The sequence below is a fragment of the Geospiza fortis genome, unplaced genomic scaffold (genome assembly GCF_000277835.1).
Source record: "Geospiza fortis unplaced genomic scaffold, GeoFor_1.0 scaffold138, whole genome shotgun sequence".
In the NCBI taxonomy this organism is placed as follows: domain Eukaryota; kingdom Metazoa; phylum Chordata; class Aves; order Passeriformes; family Thraupidae; genus Geospiza; species Geospiza fortis.
In genome coordinates, this window is record NW_005054307.1 from 9,297,728 (window position 1) to 9,314,346 (window position 16,619).

A 16,619-nucleotide genomic window follows, 5' to 3' on the forward strand; every position below is an offset into this window, starting at 1 on the left:
TGCAAAATGGCCTCCCCAGCCGTGCCGGCCCCGCTCGCCTCCCACCGCAGCCAGCAGGAGGGACGAGGGGGAAGGCGGGCGCCGTGATCTGCTCTCTGCACGGCTGGGACGTGTGGGGTTGCGGGGTCCCCCGCGGCCCCACTGCTCCGCGTGATCTCTGGCCAGGCCCCTGCTGCTGCTGCTGGGGTATTTAAAGGGAATTTCAAAACCAAAACGAACCAACCAACCACAAAGCAACGGCAAATGCACCCATCTACTGGTTTTAATACAAAATAGTTTTCTAAAATGCTATAGCAAACTGCACAGAAACTGTGAACTCTGGGTTGGAAATCGTGGCATTGAGGGCTGAGACCGGGCACGGTGCCTCACGCCCCGCCCCGCGCGGAGGATGGCAAGGGTAGCGCTGGGGACATCCTGCCGGGGGCAGGGTACTCTCCCTGGGGGCTTTCCCGCTCGGGTGGTTTGCATCTGCCCTAAGAGCATCTCTCGGCTTGCTTTCCTTCAGGCCAGCAGAGGCAGAACACAAGGGCACAGCAGTCACTCCTCCCTTCCCGGTCTCTGCTGAGCATTACGCGTCCTAAGGGAGGGAGAACAGGCGCTCCTCATGTTTCCTCCAGCACGGAGATCGCTGCTCCAGACAGCTATTATGGCAAGTCTTTACACAGCTGTGCAAAGCAAAGCCTCTGCCCCACTGCCTCACGGATTTCCCACGATCTGCTCCCAAACACTGCCAGTGCTTCAGCTGGCCTCTAAGACTGATGTTTGTATACCTACAAATTTAATCTCTCACTGAGGTGCCCTAGAGTTTCAGGATTTATTTGTAAATCTATTTTTAAATAAAATCTTCCAATAAAAATATGATGTATTAAAGATTGATTTTTATAAAGCAGTACAGTTGTTTATTTTACACTTTATTTTGTCATTTTAGTATTTGACCAGAGTAGCTGCATCACAAGCTACAGGTTGGGGTTTTTTTATGAATTTTATGAAATTCTGGTACCCCAGAAGTGTTAAAACAGACTTATTAAATCATTTTCAGACATACTCCAGTTGATTACAACATATTTCACTTTGGTTTTACTGTTTTCAAATAAATTTTCTGAGAGTTGATAAATACTGTGTAGACACTGCAACTTTATCCTTTTATCCCAAGAATTTGGAGGATTTATTTGTAAAGTTCAATCCCACAAGAAAACTAAGTACAAAAAGGCCATTCAGTTCACAGAGAAGACTAAATGAACAAATACAGATCATGTGATCTTACTCCTGCTTGTCATAAAGAAAGATTTCAATATTGTAAACTCATGGCATGTCTTAAGTGTGAGGCAACATGTTCCTAAAGAAAGGAGGCTGGCCATGTGGCATATAATATAGCTTTTTTCCCCCCTTTCTCTGGATGTTCATGAACTTAAGTTAGCATACGTAGGATGAGCTCAGAGCTAGAAACTTATTTAAAACCTAATTCTGTCTATAAGGGAAGATAGAGCATTTTGCTACAAAGAGGAAAATTCATTTTCCTGTATATAGTTGTATTATTTTCATGAAAACCAAACAGATACAACAGTTCTTGCAGCATCAATGAATAACACATAACAACTGAGGCTGGAAAGAAATGAGATATTGCACAGAGAAATCATAGAATTAAATGGTTTGGCCTGGAAGGGACTTTAAAGATCACCTGGTTTCAATTCTCCTGCATAAGCAGGGACACCTTCCACTAGACCAGGTTACTTAAAGTCTCATCCAGTCTGGCTTTGAACGCTTCCAGGGATGGGGCATACAAAACTGCCCTGGGCACTGGGTTCCAGTGTCCCACCATGCTCACAGTAAAGAATTTCCTCCTGCTGTCTCATCTCAACCTGCCCTCTTTCCATTTAAAGCCCTTCTCCCTTGTTTTATCACTATATGCCCTTGTTAAAAGTCCTTCTCCAGCTCTCCCTTGCCTCCCTTTAGGTAGGCACTGTACGGTTTCCCCAGAGCCTTCTCTTTTCCAGCTGAACCACCCCAGCTCTCTCAGCCTGGCTTTACAGGAGAGGTGTTGCAGTCCTGTGATCATTTTCATACCCCTCTTCTGGACTCCTTATTTGGAGCCCCCAGGGCTATTCACAGTACTCAGGCAAGGTCTCATGCAAGGAGAGGGCAGAATCACCTCTCTCACTCAGCCTCCTGGCCACTTCTGGTGATGGAGCCCAAGGTACAGCTGGACCTCTGAGCTGCAGAGTTTTAAAACACAAGCTGTGTATAGTACCGCACACTCCCCGCATTTCTGTTTATTTCAGCCCAGAAAAATATTTTTATCCTTACAAACTATGCTGGGCACACAGGGCTTGTCTCTTACCTGAAAAGGCTAAATTTATCTGTATAATTACATGGTAACACTCTCATAAATGCTGCTATTCATGTAATGAAACTGAGCTATTCCTCCAAATGGCTTCTCTTGAAATGATCTTTTCTTTGTTGCCCCACTGAGCACTGAAGCATCTAAGACTGACATACTGGTAATGCCATTGATTCCTGGATGAAAACTCCCTGTGACACAAGGGATAATTGATATCTTATAGCTCAGTTCAAATCCTCTTCAGAATTAGGCAGGTGTAAGTTATACCCCAGGCACGTTTCCATGCCTTCTTTGCTGACACTCATTGGCTAGACACCCTTAAGGAAAAAAAGGAGACAATTTACTGCAGCCTGAGAAAACACCACAGGAGCAGGGTCAATAAACAGCATTAATGCAATAAAATGACCTAAGTCAGGCAGTAGAGAGAGCTCAGTTCTAATTTGGGTCATACATGAGCCAGCAGAGTACACTTAGAGAAAAGGAGGGGAATGGTATCCCAGGCTTCATTATTCAAAGCATTGCCAGCAGATCAAGAGAGGTCATCCCTCTACTCAGCACTGGTGTGGCCACACCTGGAGTGCTGTGTCCAGTTCTGAAATTTTCAGAGAGACATGGACACACTGGGGAGTGTCCATTGAAAGGTCATGAAGATGACAAAGGGATTGGAGCATCTCTCCTATGAGGAAAAGCTGAGAGAGCTGGAACTGATCAGCCTGGAGAAGAAAAAGCTCAGAGGGAATCTGATCAATGTATATAAATACCTGATGGGAGGCTACAAGGAGGATGGAGCCAGGCTTTTGTTGGTTGTGGCCAGTGACAGGACCAGATGCAATGGGCACAGACAGAAATACAGGTGGTTCCCTCTGACCATCAGGAACCATTTTTATTGTGAGAGTGTCTGAGAACTGACACAACAAGGTTGTGGAGTCTCCATCCATGGATACATTCAAAAGCTACTTGGACACAATCCTGGGCAACTGGCTCTATGAGGCCCTGCCTAAGCAGGCAGGTTGGACCAGATGACTTCCAGAAGCTCCTTCCAACCTCAACCATTCTGTGATTTCTATTCAGAAAGAATACTTGAGCCTTAGCACTGGAGGTGCAGCGGTAACTAAATGGCTGGGCCTATTCCTAACCGAGTGTGGGTACTTTTTCCTTTCTGCAGCATTTCTTATTTGTCCAGTCCATGCTGATGCTACACACAGTACATTTTTACATTGTACAAACAATTTAAATCATATTTTAAATTGTACAAACACATTTTCAAATAGTTGACTATTCAAGTAATGAATACTAACATACTTAGAATATGAATACCTATTAAAGAGGCTCTCTGCACCAATCATTAGTAGACAGACAGATTCAATGAGTGCCTTGGAGACTATATGGATTAGTTTGCAGGTAGGCTTACAGTTAAAATTTCCAATTTTTAATTCTGCAATATTCAGACACCCTTGAAAGGTATGCTGGATATGCTTAAGCAAAGTTTGGGCTAATTAGTTCTTTTCTGTTCTTTCTCACAATGTCTACTACCGTATTTCTTGTGGTATTATTTTCCCATAGACAAATTTAAGTTATGAAAGCAGTGCTTAGACAGCCAATGACAAATCTATAATGGACGATTAACAGTTAAATATTTCATATATAGCAAATGAATTCAGTGAACCAGAAGGTGCAAATATTTGTTATAAAGACATAGCTCTAGCAGGTTGTTATCTAGCCTTTCTGGTTGGCAGTAGCAGTGTGTGCATTTGAGAATTGCTTTGAAGTACTTTTATAATTTCTAGAAGAGTCCTAGTATACTAGTGCACCAGTTACTTTACATATGAAAGATCACACAAACCTAAATATGAAACAAACAAACAAACAAAAAAAGTGGATGTCATATATAAAACCCTGAAGATTATTTTGCAGTGCTCCTGGTAAATTGAGCCAGCTACAGATTATGTGGTATTAAACATTTTACATGAAAATTATAGAAGCTATTTAGTCCTGGATCTTTCAAAGAAAAAAATCAAAGCTTTATGACCTGAACAACAATTATTTCATATCCTTTTGAGAAATCTAGCAGTGATTGAGTACTACTGTTGTTTTAGTTGTAGCCATGCTGAGCATGATACCAGAACATAATGCTGTCTTTGGTATAAATGCCTTTCACCCTGAAGATCTCAGATCATTTCAATATTGACATACACATGCTGTGCTATTAATATGAGACTCGACTACTGCCTCTATGTGCTCATAAGGTAAAGAAATGTTTATCTCAGAAGACCTAAGTACTTTTTTACATAGGGAAGCCAGTGTGAAACAGTTATGTGTGAAATACATCCCCATACCTGACTGCACACTAAATCGCTTAGTAGACAACTGGATGTGGACCAGCTCAAGATTTCAATAAATATTAGAGCCAAAAGTAGCTTTTACTGCCTTATTTCTACATTAAATAAAATTATATTTATCTCATGGGAGCTGCCAGAATAGGACTAGGCTGAGATTAAAAAAAATAATAAAATCTGTAAGTATTGCATAAAGGTTGCAGAGGAAAAGCTAGTAGGGAGTCTTGAAGTTAATATGAGGGTTTTGGGAGGCCAGGCTCAGCAGCTGAGAAGGGACTGGGAGATCTGAAGCAGGGATGAATGGATGACTGAGGAGTCAGTGGGTTTGGGGGCAGGGGAAGAAAGGATGAAGGAAAGGTTGTGTGGGGCTTCTAGAGCTTTTGGGAGCAATGGGAAATTGTGACAGGCAAGAGGGTTTTTCAGCCTCTAACGTAGCTCTGTTTTCTAGATTTTCCTGCATTTCTCAAAGGTGAATGTAAAACAAACAAAAATATTTGAGAGTCCCAGATGAATCTCTTTTTCTGAGAGTTAAAGATTTAGTAAGAGCACCAACATAACAAAATTCTGAATAAAGTAAGAAAAAGTGACAACATTCATAATAAGGATTATTATAAGGTTAACATAGACTATAATTAAGAGGAAGTTGTTATTCAGTGTTAAAATCCTTCTTTGCCCTTTTCTGGTATTTATGACTCCATTCAGCTGAAAGGATGTCTGTTGTTTGGATATCAGCTAAGTGAACCTGAAAGAAGGTTCTGAAGAAGGTTTGATTTAACCTCTGCTGGATATTATTTACATTATTGTCTGAGCTGCCACAAAGCTCTTATGATACAGCAAAAAAAAGTCAGATTAAAACAAACCAAACATTCTTTATGCTACTGCAAGCAACGACAAAATATACCAGTAAAATAGAAGCTTTCTAAAGTATATTTTGGTATAAAGCCTTACTAAAACCACTGTCTTCCCTAAAGCTCTTGATAAGTAAATCTAAGAGCCTGCCCTCTCTGTTTAATCACTTTGATGAAATACGCTCAAAGCAGTTTAGATCTGAGTTCCTCACCACCAAGTCCCTCCGTTGCTCTCAGCTCTCTCCTGGAGGCCACCACAGCAGTACAGCTCTTGTGGAAGCTGATAGTGACACAAACACCCATCCAGACACAGCTCTGTTCACAGAGTTTGTGAGTGTTTGTGCTTCCTTGTGCCTCCTGATGACAGTTCATTTGAGTCAGCAAAAATAAAATGCAAAAGGAGTCTTGCTTAATGGCCTTGAGCTGTCATTACAAGTCCTGGACTAAAATCTTCAGGGATGAAAAATAAAAAGAAACCACTTTATAAATCAATACAAAACAGGCAAACATTGTTCTCAGAAGCCATAATCTTACTAAGATTTTAAAAAAATATTTTCACTGAAGTCCTAAAGTCAATTATGTCTTTCTGTGGCACCCCTTCCTCTTCTCTGCTTCTCTGCTGTTACCTCTGCTCTCACATCACCTGTCATCCAGGAGACTTCACCTATTCTCATGGTTTCAGCTACTACCTGTATTAACCAAAAGGTAATTTATCTTTCTGCTCCAAATTTTACTTACTTCAAACTTTCATTTCAAGGATATCAGTTTTACAATTGGAAATGATAACATTCTACTCAAAAATGTTGAATTTTCTTTACCATTTAAAACCTGATTACTGTTCCTTCTCACCCAAACTTCTATACAGCACTTACTTTTCATTTCTTTGTCTTTTCTTCCATTTGTTTCATCTCATGCATTTATACCAGTTTATATTTCTGAACTTCGCCATACCTACTGCCATAGTCTTGTCCAAGCAGTTTTACATAATCTCTATTACTACAGGTACTCCCACCTTCCTACTTCAACCTCTTTCCTCCCTTAATCTAAATAGAGGAATGGGGATTTTTTTTACTGATCAGAACCCATCCCTTATCTTTGGTTGGTGTCAGTACATCTGCTGAGTCACACAGACAATGCTGCATCAGTATGAATCACTGTTTCTTCATAAGAGGTAGAGACTTTCAATTTTTAAAGCTCAGGGTTTTTTTTTTCCAAATGCCATTATGCAGCAGCTTTAAAATAGCTCAAAGTTATTGGCAATTTGCAAATACCTCTGTTCCAGAATAGAATAGAATAGGATATCCTGAGTTGGAAGGGACCCACAAGGATCATCAAGTCCAACTCTATCAAAAAAGGTCAACTTCTAAAATATTTCAGGTATTCATTTCATCATATTACGGTACCAGCTCTTACTGGAAATAATTTTGGGAATATTTTAACTACCTAGTTAAAACCCCCAAAACCTTATTGACACTTATTGATATAACTTTTCTCAGATGACTGTTTTGCTGCATCTGCCTGCCACACACATCCCATCACGCCTTAGTAATCCCTTCGACAGCCACAGCTGTGCCAGCAAATACAAATAGTTTCTTAGCTCCCAAGGGCCCAGCTTTGAATTAGTGAGTGCTAAACACTGTCCCTCCCACAACAATTTATATGATGCATTTTGTGATGGTTTTTGTTTTCCTTCTGTCACTAAACTCAGGCTCAGAGTTTGCTACCAAGCTGTTTCAGATGACATGTAAGTAATTAATTTCTACAATATTAGTATGTGGAAATTGCTTGGGTTTTCACATGTGTTTATGCTTGTAAATAGTTCTGATGGTTTACTTGCTACTATTCAGAGTCTTATGGGTCCCAGGGTGTCTCAGTGTCTCAGGATACGTCTTGGTGTACTTGTGCTTTTTTCTTGTCCTGCCATCTCCCAGTATTTTGGAAATAACCAAAAGCTAAATGCAATATCCGTAAGATTTTTGTCATTCCCTGCAACCTTTATGCCTGAAGGTAAAGACAATCACAGTTCTGCTGTTTTCAGGTTGCTCCTGAGGACCTGAAATGCACTTGTTCTCCATGCATAGCAGGGTGGGAAAGCAACAGAAATGGGTTTCTATATGAAGCAAAGTGTCAAAGGAGCATGTGGCAGGGAAGGAAGGAAGAAAATGTCAGAGACCTGTCGGAGGAAGGTGACCAAAGGTCTGATGAACAATACAAATGTTTTTGTCAGCTGGGGGAAGAAGAGATGACTGTGTTCTCTATGCCAGAGTTTAGGAGAAAATTAACTTAGTCTCTGCTTTAATGGAAAGGAGATAGCAGATCTGTCTTTGTACTTTTAAAATACAAATGATAGAGTTAAAAATAAAGGGTGTTCATCTGCAGACTGAAAGACAATTGAAATTTGAATGCTTCTCTCTCTCTCTCTCTCTCTCTAGTCTTTCTCTTTTTGGGGGGGGGGTGTTGGGGTATTTTTGTTTGTTTGTTTTGGTTTTTGCTCATGTGTTTTCTTTCCAGAGTACACTGAGACAAAACATTTTATGTATTCTAGATTCAGCCAAGAAGTTAATTACAATACTGGAAAATATTTATACACTTGTGCCCAAACTTCTCCAGGTCACAGTTTGCATATCTTCCCTTGTATTTCCTGTATATATATTAGAAATGCACAGAACTCTGTCTGCACTATTCTCTCCTTTTCATTTCCCCCCACCTCCGTTTGTCCAGAGCATGGTATAGGTACATGGTGTGATTCTTGGTCCTGTGCACCGACAGGAGTTGGATTGATGATCCTTGTGGGTTCCTTCCAAATCAGGATATTCTATTCTATTCTATTCTATTCTATTCTATTCTATTCTATTCTATTCTATTCTATTCTATTCTATTCTATTCTATTCTATTCTAATAGATTGTTCATTTTAACTGTGATACTTATCACAGCAAATTTGTATTATTCTTGATATGAAGTAGATCCTACTAAGTGAAGACATACTGACAGAACCCTGAAAACATACTGACAGAACCCATCCCTGGCTTCTAATTAAACTTGGCATCTGTGCTATTGATTACAGATGTATTAGAATTGAACATTTGTTGAAAATTTTATTAAATGGCATTAAAAAGATAGGAAAGTGGTTATTGTCTCAGTTGCTGTCTGAGAATCATCTCTTCCCAACTTTATGGAGGACTGTCTATCTGAAGTAGATACAGATTTCCAAGGGAGGGGAGCAAGAATAAGAGAAGGAGCATCTGCAGATGGTTTTGTCTAAAATAATCATCATCTGGAAAAGACAGAGATTAACTAGTGTGCAAGGAAAACACAGTAAAATGTGAAATACTGAAATGATGCACAGGACTGTATTATTTGTCTCATGAGTGAATAAGACCAGGCATTGTAATTAATCAGAAATAGAACTGGTTGTGAAGGACTTGTCTCATGATTACTTAGGAAAAAATTGAGGCTTCCTGAAGAGGCACAAGCCTCAGGAGATGGGAGCTGAAGTGTTGTGAAATGCTTTTGTCTCTGGCATTCTGAACCCTTTGAACACTCATGTAAGCAGGCCTGGCTCTGGAAAAGCAAAGTGGGTAGTTGTGTATTGGAGCAAACTCCTGCAGGCAACGAGCTGCTGCTGTTCACTGAAGCTGAGAACAGCTGCTTCTAGGTAAGGCAGCAAACCTCTGGCTTTCCCAGGCCCTTCCACTTAGCTTGGCTCACTTAACTTGGCTTTGCCTGACCTGTTGGTGTTTCCTAGCATGCTGACACACCATATGCCTGCTTGATTATGGATTACCCACTTTAATTTTACACCAAACCCTGTGCTGCTTCCTGAGGAATATTTACTGAGCATTCCTACACCTCAGGATGCTCTAGGAACAGTCCTCCAGCTGAATGTACACATAAAATAAAATAAAATAAAATAAAATAAAATAAAATAAGAAGTTATCAGCTCCTGCATCCAGCACAGAGAAAACTTTTGCTCTAAGGCAAGAGCTTTTGTGGCCGTATGTTGGGTAGACAGGGTAGAGACTAATAAGAAATCTAAAAATGTGGTGGGGTTTTTCCCCCAGGATGGAAGAAACTTATGGGTTTGCTGAGTGTGGAATTGTGGAATAATGTCCATAGATAGAAGTCAGGCTATCCTTGTATTGCAAGGCTCAAGGCCACAAGGACTACTCTGTTTCTCTTAAAGCTCTTGTACACTGAAAAGGAATATGGGAGACAGGAACTGGGAAAATTTGTTGAGATCACTTATTGATGAAGGTGGTATGGCCATCCAACAGAGTACAGAAGTACTGCGCCACAAAAACCGAGGTGATGGCAGTTTCTGCTTTCATGTGAAAAAATTATGCAAATAAAGACTTTCATCGCAATGTATTCTCCAGAGCACAATGAATATAGCTTTTCTGGGGAAACCCAGAAAATGAGAGGTGAGCTCATTACCTGTATCTTATGGTGCTGTGATTTTATTAAGCTTAAGAAAATGAAGACACAAATGAATGGGTTTGACCCAATAAAAATAGTCAAGCCCCTAAGTGGATCACATACTTGAAGAGAGATGCTCAGGAAGCCCTGCATTTGGCCTGGTTGCAGGGACATTAGTTCAGCATGATAGTGACTCAGACTATTCCCAGAAATTAATCTGTCCAAATGTACCCTGAATTTGTCTGCCTCTGCTTCGGATTGGCCTAGAGCATGCCAGCCTGCTTTTGAGATGTGCTTGCTTTGTGTTGAAGGACTCCAGTACGTCCATCAGCAACAGTGTTAACAGAAACACTTGGACACACAATTCCTATTAACATGAAGGACTCAGGCTAATGAACACTAATGAAATGTTCACTGTAGGAAACTGAAACTCTTCAAATGTTGGGCTTAACCATGCATGCATGCATATGCATGTGGATATACACAAACTATTGAAAATGGAAATCCAGTAGGACCAAGACAGAAGTTGCAAAATTTAAGCATGCTATTGTTGGATTTCCTTTCCATGGAAAGCATTTGTTTATATGTTTGCAATGCCACCATGAAAAATTGTCCTTTTTCAATCTTACTGTGCATATTGTAAAATTAAATGTAGATATATACCAAGACATAAATACATATATGTAGGCATACAGCTGTATCTGTACATAGTAGGCAAATATATCTATATATATGTAAACATACAAGGAAAGTAAAAGACTTTTATTCTTTGTTTAGTTTAAAATCTCAGGAGTTAGTATAATTCTTTAAAAATTACTATACTGTATAAAGACACACAAATACCACACATTCGGCAAAAACGGGTTGACAAAACAAGAGCACATTGGTACAGTCTTACAGCTCATGTTCTTCCTTTCCAGTAATTAAGGTGTGCTTCAGAATAATGACATTAAAGGCTAAGCATGGCTGTGACTAGAGTCCTGGCTAGCAAACCCTGCTGGGATGACCTCCCTGCTATTGCCATTAAGAGACATTAAACTGAGAGAATGTACAAGGAGTAAAACAGAATTGAAAAGGACCAGACAAAGATGAATTCTAGGGACTGGGAAAGTGGAGAAGGTTGCAGGGAGTTCCAGCTACGAAAATGTTGGGAACAATGGTTTCATATTCTGTAATATAATCTAATGGTCCCAGCTGGTCTTAACCCTGATGGAAAGGCTTTTTTTAAGAACTATAAAAATCTTCATTTTTCATAAACTCTGAGTAATCTGGGAAAAAGAGACTTTGTCTGATCTGAATTATGTGGTCTTTGTTCACACTGTCTTCCTTACTGAATCTAGGGAACAATATGAGAGCCCTCCTGTGGCCAGCTGAACACCTGTAAATTCCCTTGATGGCAATCAAAGACAAGACAGCCTACTAGATCATTACCTAGTGTCTGATTTCTTGTTCAATGGGAGTAAGTTGTTATTATCATACTATTTATTGTGTAGAGGTGTGCATGGCATTCTCAACAATAAATCAAAGGAGACTGTCCTCAAACACTGATGTTAGAGCATCTAAATTAGAGCACAGAGTGAAGTGAAACACAGAAGTTACACTAGTACAGAACATAATGACTTATTATCTACTGCTGTAAGTCAGCACAACTCCACCAACACAGACAAAAGAAGATAAGTGGATTGAAGAGGTAGCCATATGGAACACTTTAACAAAAGGCAGTGGACTTGAAGTAGAAAAGATGGTTCTGAGCACCAGTCTGTCTCTCCATTCACAATACACTGACATTTACACCAAGATGAAAAGATGTAAAATCCTGTGCTCTGACTGGGTATTTTTGATATATCCCTTTGCAGAATGTAGATACTGCACAAGCTACCCAGCAGGATTTTTTGTTAATAGTCTCCCATTTCTAGATAACTTGGACTCTACCAGGCTAATACTTATTCACGTCAACTTGGTTTACAGAAGTATCAGAACAAAAGGATTCACTAGCATAAGAAAGGCTGTCAGATAACATTTTTGATGCCCATAACTTTTCTAGTATAAAAACATCCTTCTGTTAAAGGGGCAGAAAAAGATTCTGTGCAGCCTCTTAAAAAAAGTGAAAAAAGTGAGTATCTAGTCTAAGTACATAAGACCTTGAAACTTTAGGAAAAGATCAACTTATATTATAGAGAATATGAACCAAAAGAATCCCTCTAAAGCTAAGAAATTTGATACCAATTTATCCCTTTCATAACTACAAAAATGAAATAATCTTTATTTTATACAGTCAAATTCAAGAGGACATGCTGAGAAGCAACAGCTTAGCTCCTCTGAACAAATATGCTCAAAGCTTGGCCTGAAGAATCAAGTGTGTGCCCAATGCAATGCAATGTGTTACATTACTGAGCTCTTTAAATGGACATAGGCAGCTGAATACCTTGGGAGAGTTGTCAAAGACAATTTAGACAATATTGGTGATGATTTTCATTAGCATGAGTAAAAGTGCAGGAAGAAAAAGCAGTATTTGATCCTTCCAGTGCAACATTAATCAGTGTTGCCTACCATCAGGTCACCAATTTTACATGTTTTGTAAGTCAGAGCAAAATGCTGTTCAAATAATCTATATCTGCAGTTTTTCCAGCAGCAGATCAGCATTACCCAAACCCCCTAAATAGTTGCTCCTTGAATTTTTTGAGTTTCATGATCCTTCTAGACTTCTAAATTTAGCTGTCTTTGTTCTCCTTGTCAGGCATGTGCAACATGTGACAAACTCTGGCTCAGTACAAGAATTTTAACTGGTGAATTAAAATCTGCAAATCGAAATCAGTCCAAGTGGGGGCCTTTCTCTCTTGGTAGTTCAGGCAGTTGATCAGTAGATGGTGGTGGTGCACTGTCAGCCGATGCAGTTGGCCAATGACAGTAACCAGCTGTAACCATTTTTATTATAGAGCAGACAAGAAACGGTCTTGGACATGACTGAGATTTTAATACATCATAACTTTAGAACATTAAGAAATGAGAAATACTAAATATGTGTGTCTTATAAACAAGGAAAAGTATTTTTTGTTGTTTGTTCCCCGCCCCCAGAGTTTCAGCAAACTTTTAAACTTCTTTTTCCTCATCCTGTATTTTAATTCAGTGAGAACAGAGTCCTTCAGCTTTTGCTGTTTTCATATACTAAATAGAATGATAGAAGCAACAAGAAATAAAATAAAAAGTGGGAAGATGCCTATGAAATTGTCAACTCCAGAAATCCTTTCAACATGGATATTTGCCACTTTCCCCTCCCACACTGACTTTCTCACCACAGCAACTCTCTGGAGGTGAAGAAGGGACAGAAGGAGCTGGTTGTAGTCTCCTTTACCCAGGCAGGTAAGATGGAGAGGGTGAGCACTAGGGACATCCTTCACCTGTTCAGGTACAGGATTCTGGCATGCCTTTGTCTCTGAGTCTTGACCTGTTTGCACTGCTGGGTATTTTAGAGCTTCTTTCTAGGGACATGTATGCCATTATGCACCTGCAGCCAGGGCGCTTGGCATGGGGATGGACTGTATTTATCTACTGAGAAAGAAGAAATAAAATCTTGGAGCAGGACCACAAATGAGTGAATCAGAGCCTCATTTCTGAGCAGTGAAAGTGCTGAAGTTTTCAGCAGGATCTCTGATGAGAGTGACATGCTGAAAGCAGTTAGAATATATTGTGGGCCAGGAGCCACGTAGCAGGGGCAGATCAGATTTCCAGTTCAACTCGTTTGCCACCCGCTGGCCAGGCTGCAGATTTGCTTGCTGCTGCAGTGGGAATTAGCAGCTTCTCTTATAGTATTTACACATGATGGATGATTAGGATGTAGAAAGCATAGTTTAGCAGTAGAGTAACTTTGAATATTTATAGGCTTTGGTTTACAATTTTAAATGTAATGACTCCAGAACTGGGCAGTTACAGGGCCATATTAACACTTTTAATTTGCAACTCGCTTCTGCCATCAAAAGCAATACTTCCTCAGTTCCTAGGTCATACTTCCTAGGCTGACTGACAGATTATGTGCATGAACAATCAGAGCTAAAGGAGCAATTTCATTTGGGCTGTGCATAAAACCTATTATGAAGGTAAAACCAAGCATTAGCTCAAAATTGAACTAATGAATAGTACTTGAGAAGAGGGTAAGAAAGCTGATCCAAACTTTTCCTTTTCCTCAACAAGCTGGTGCCAGAAGAATCTGGTGTCAGAGAAGAGAATTGAGGGGGAAGTCCAGAAGACCTGGCTGAAAGTGTCTTCCAGCAGTATTGGTTCCTATTCTGTTTTAGTTTTGGTCCTATCTTCACCCAAAACCAGAACTACCTTGTGAGGATGAATGAGTCTTTAATTCATCTCAAAAGCACCAGGACAAGTTGGGTAGAGAAAGAAAGAAAAATGTGCCCCAAGGCTAGCAGACCAGAAAAAAGAAATGACCTTTTCAGATTTACTCAACATTAGTCAGGTTATTTCTTCTTTTCTCCCTCCCTACTTCACTGTAATTTTTCTGTCACCTAGAAAGAAAAGCATGTTTAAAGATGTAATATAAAGAGTAATTCCCATGCTGCCCCTTTTGGATTTGAAAGCTGGTAGGAATTTATTGCTCAGTAAGTTAAACCTGATACTGTGACATTTCTAAGGGCAATGGTTATTTAAATACATCCTTATACTATCTCTGGGGTGCCACTGCAAACAAAAAACACAGTCCCCACAGGGCAATGATATCACCTTTACATGACTGAATATAAAAAATGGAAGACCATAAAAATAATCTTTTATGAACAGTTTCTCTTTTATTAGGTCATGGGAAAATATGTTTGTTTTAAAAGGAAACAAAGTACTGCAGGAGTGAGAAATTTAAATAATTTTTCATGTTACTTCAAATATTAAAAAGGGAATACAATAAAATACAAAGAAATTAATAAACTCTGATTGCTCAGACATAGCTAACTTTGCACTATGAAGGTGTCAATGCAGAAACATTATCCCTGTCAGAAAAAAAATCAAGTCTCAGGATAAAATTAATATCTTAAAGAAAAATCATACCACAGCTTGTACTGTAAGGCTTAGTCATCAGTGAAGTTATTTAATGTAGCTGTTTCATACAGTATAATTAAAGTGATAAGTCAACCATAGTCATGACAGTTCTTCCTTGATTAGTGTATATTATTCTTATATCAATCTTAGAGTCATGAACTTTTGGTAAGTTGGGTCTATGACCTTCATATGGATTCATGAGGTTTTACATGCAAATACAACTTCTTACCTACAAAGACTGAAGAAAATTTGCCTAAATTTAAGTATCTCCAGTAACCAGATGGAGCAAATAGTCCTTTAAGGCATATGAAAGTCATGAGTCTCTCTCCCTCTCTCTCTCTCCCCCTGCCCCCATATATACACACACATATATATATATGTTTGATGGAGTGTTAATGTCAGTTATCACACCTATCAATTTAATGTGAAATCTCTATTTTTCTTGCCTAGGTCCATGGCAAAAGATTCAGGAATGAGATAATACCTAAAGAAAAATATCACTGTCAACACTGTAATAAAAAAAAATACCCAGGTCCCTCTGTTCCTTACCATGTTATAGGACACAGTACTGCACTCCCTGATTCTGTAGATGATGTCTATATGTAAAGAAAGGCAGACAATAGAATTTGGTCTTTGACTTGAATGCAGTAATTTATTTTGTGCTGACTATTACCTCACTGAGACTGTTTCCAAGAAAGCAACTTTTAGTATTAAAGGTGAATTTCATGCTTTCCAAGGCATGCAGTGGGAACTTTCCTGTTGCTTGTAGAGCTAATGAATTTTTCAAGATGATACTTTAAAAAATTGCCACACAGCTGACTACCTCTTTTGACTGCTGTTGATAGACTTATGAGCAGTACTGGAAAGACTTCCAGCACTGGGAAGAACTCTGCGAGGTTGCTCTTGCCATTCTTCTGCCTTGGGCTATACTCAGTCTCTGCAGTTCAGCCCAGTTTTCCAGACTGCATGTCCCAAGTCACCCCCCAAGGAAGGTGATTCGTATCCTTCACTGCTCTGCTTGTTCTGAAACACCTTCTAACATCTAACCTAAACCTCTCCAGTGACACATAAAACTTTTAGGTTTTTATCCTATGCAACATGAACATGGCAAACAGATTACTTCCTTTTGCAGCAGCAACTTTTTACATGTCGGAAGTTTATGTCTGTCTCCCTCCTCATTCTTCCCTTTTTTTGGCTGTCAATCTCTGCAGACAGTTAATCATTCTTACTGCCCTCCTTTGGATCCCTTTCAGATTATTCACATCTTTTTAAAATAACTGGAGTTGCCAAACATCCCTTATATGGGATTTCCCATGTTTAAGCCTCAAATCTCACATGCCATAATAAAAACATGTGAAATATTGCCTGCTTGAATATTTCCTCTGTATTTGAATAGGTGACATGGGTTCTGAGGTTGAAACATAGAAACTTGCAGCTGCTTTCCTGCCCATTCTTCAGAACTGCCTTTGGCAGCACAGAGCCATGACTTGGATGTGGCTGTGACAGAAATAAAAACCAAAGTGTCCCTAAAGGAGCTGGGGAGGTCTGAAGAACAATGCACACCCTGAAGCACCAGAAAGGCATATCAGTGTTTCAAAATTCAGAACTCACCAATTCTGAGATGCTGCCCTGAATCAGATGTA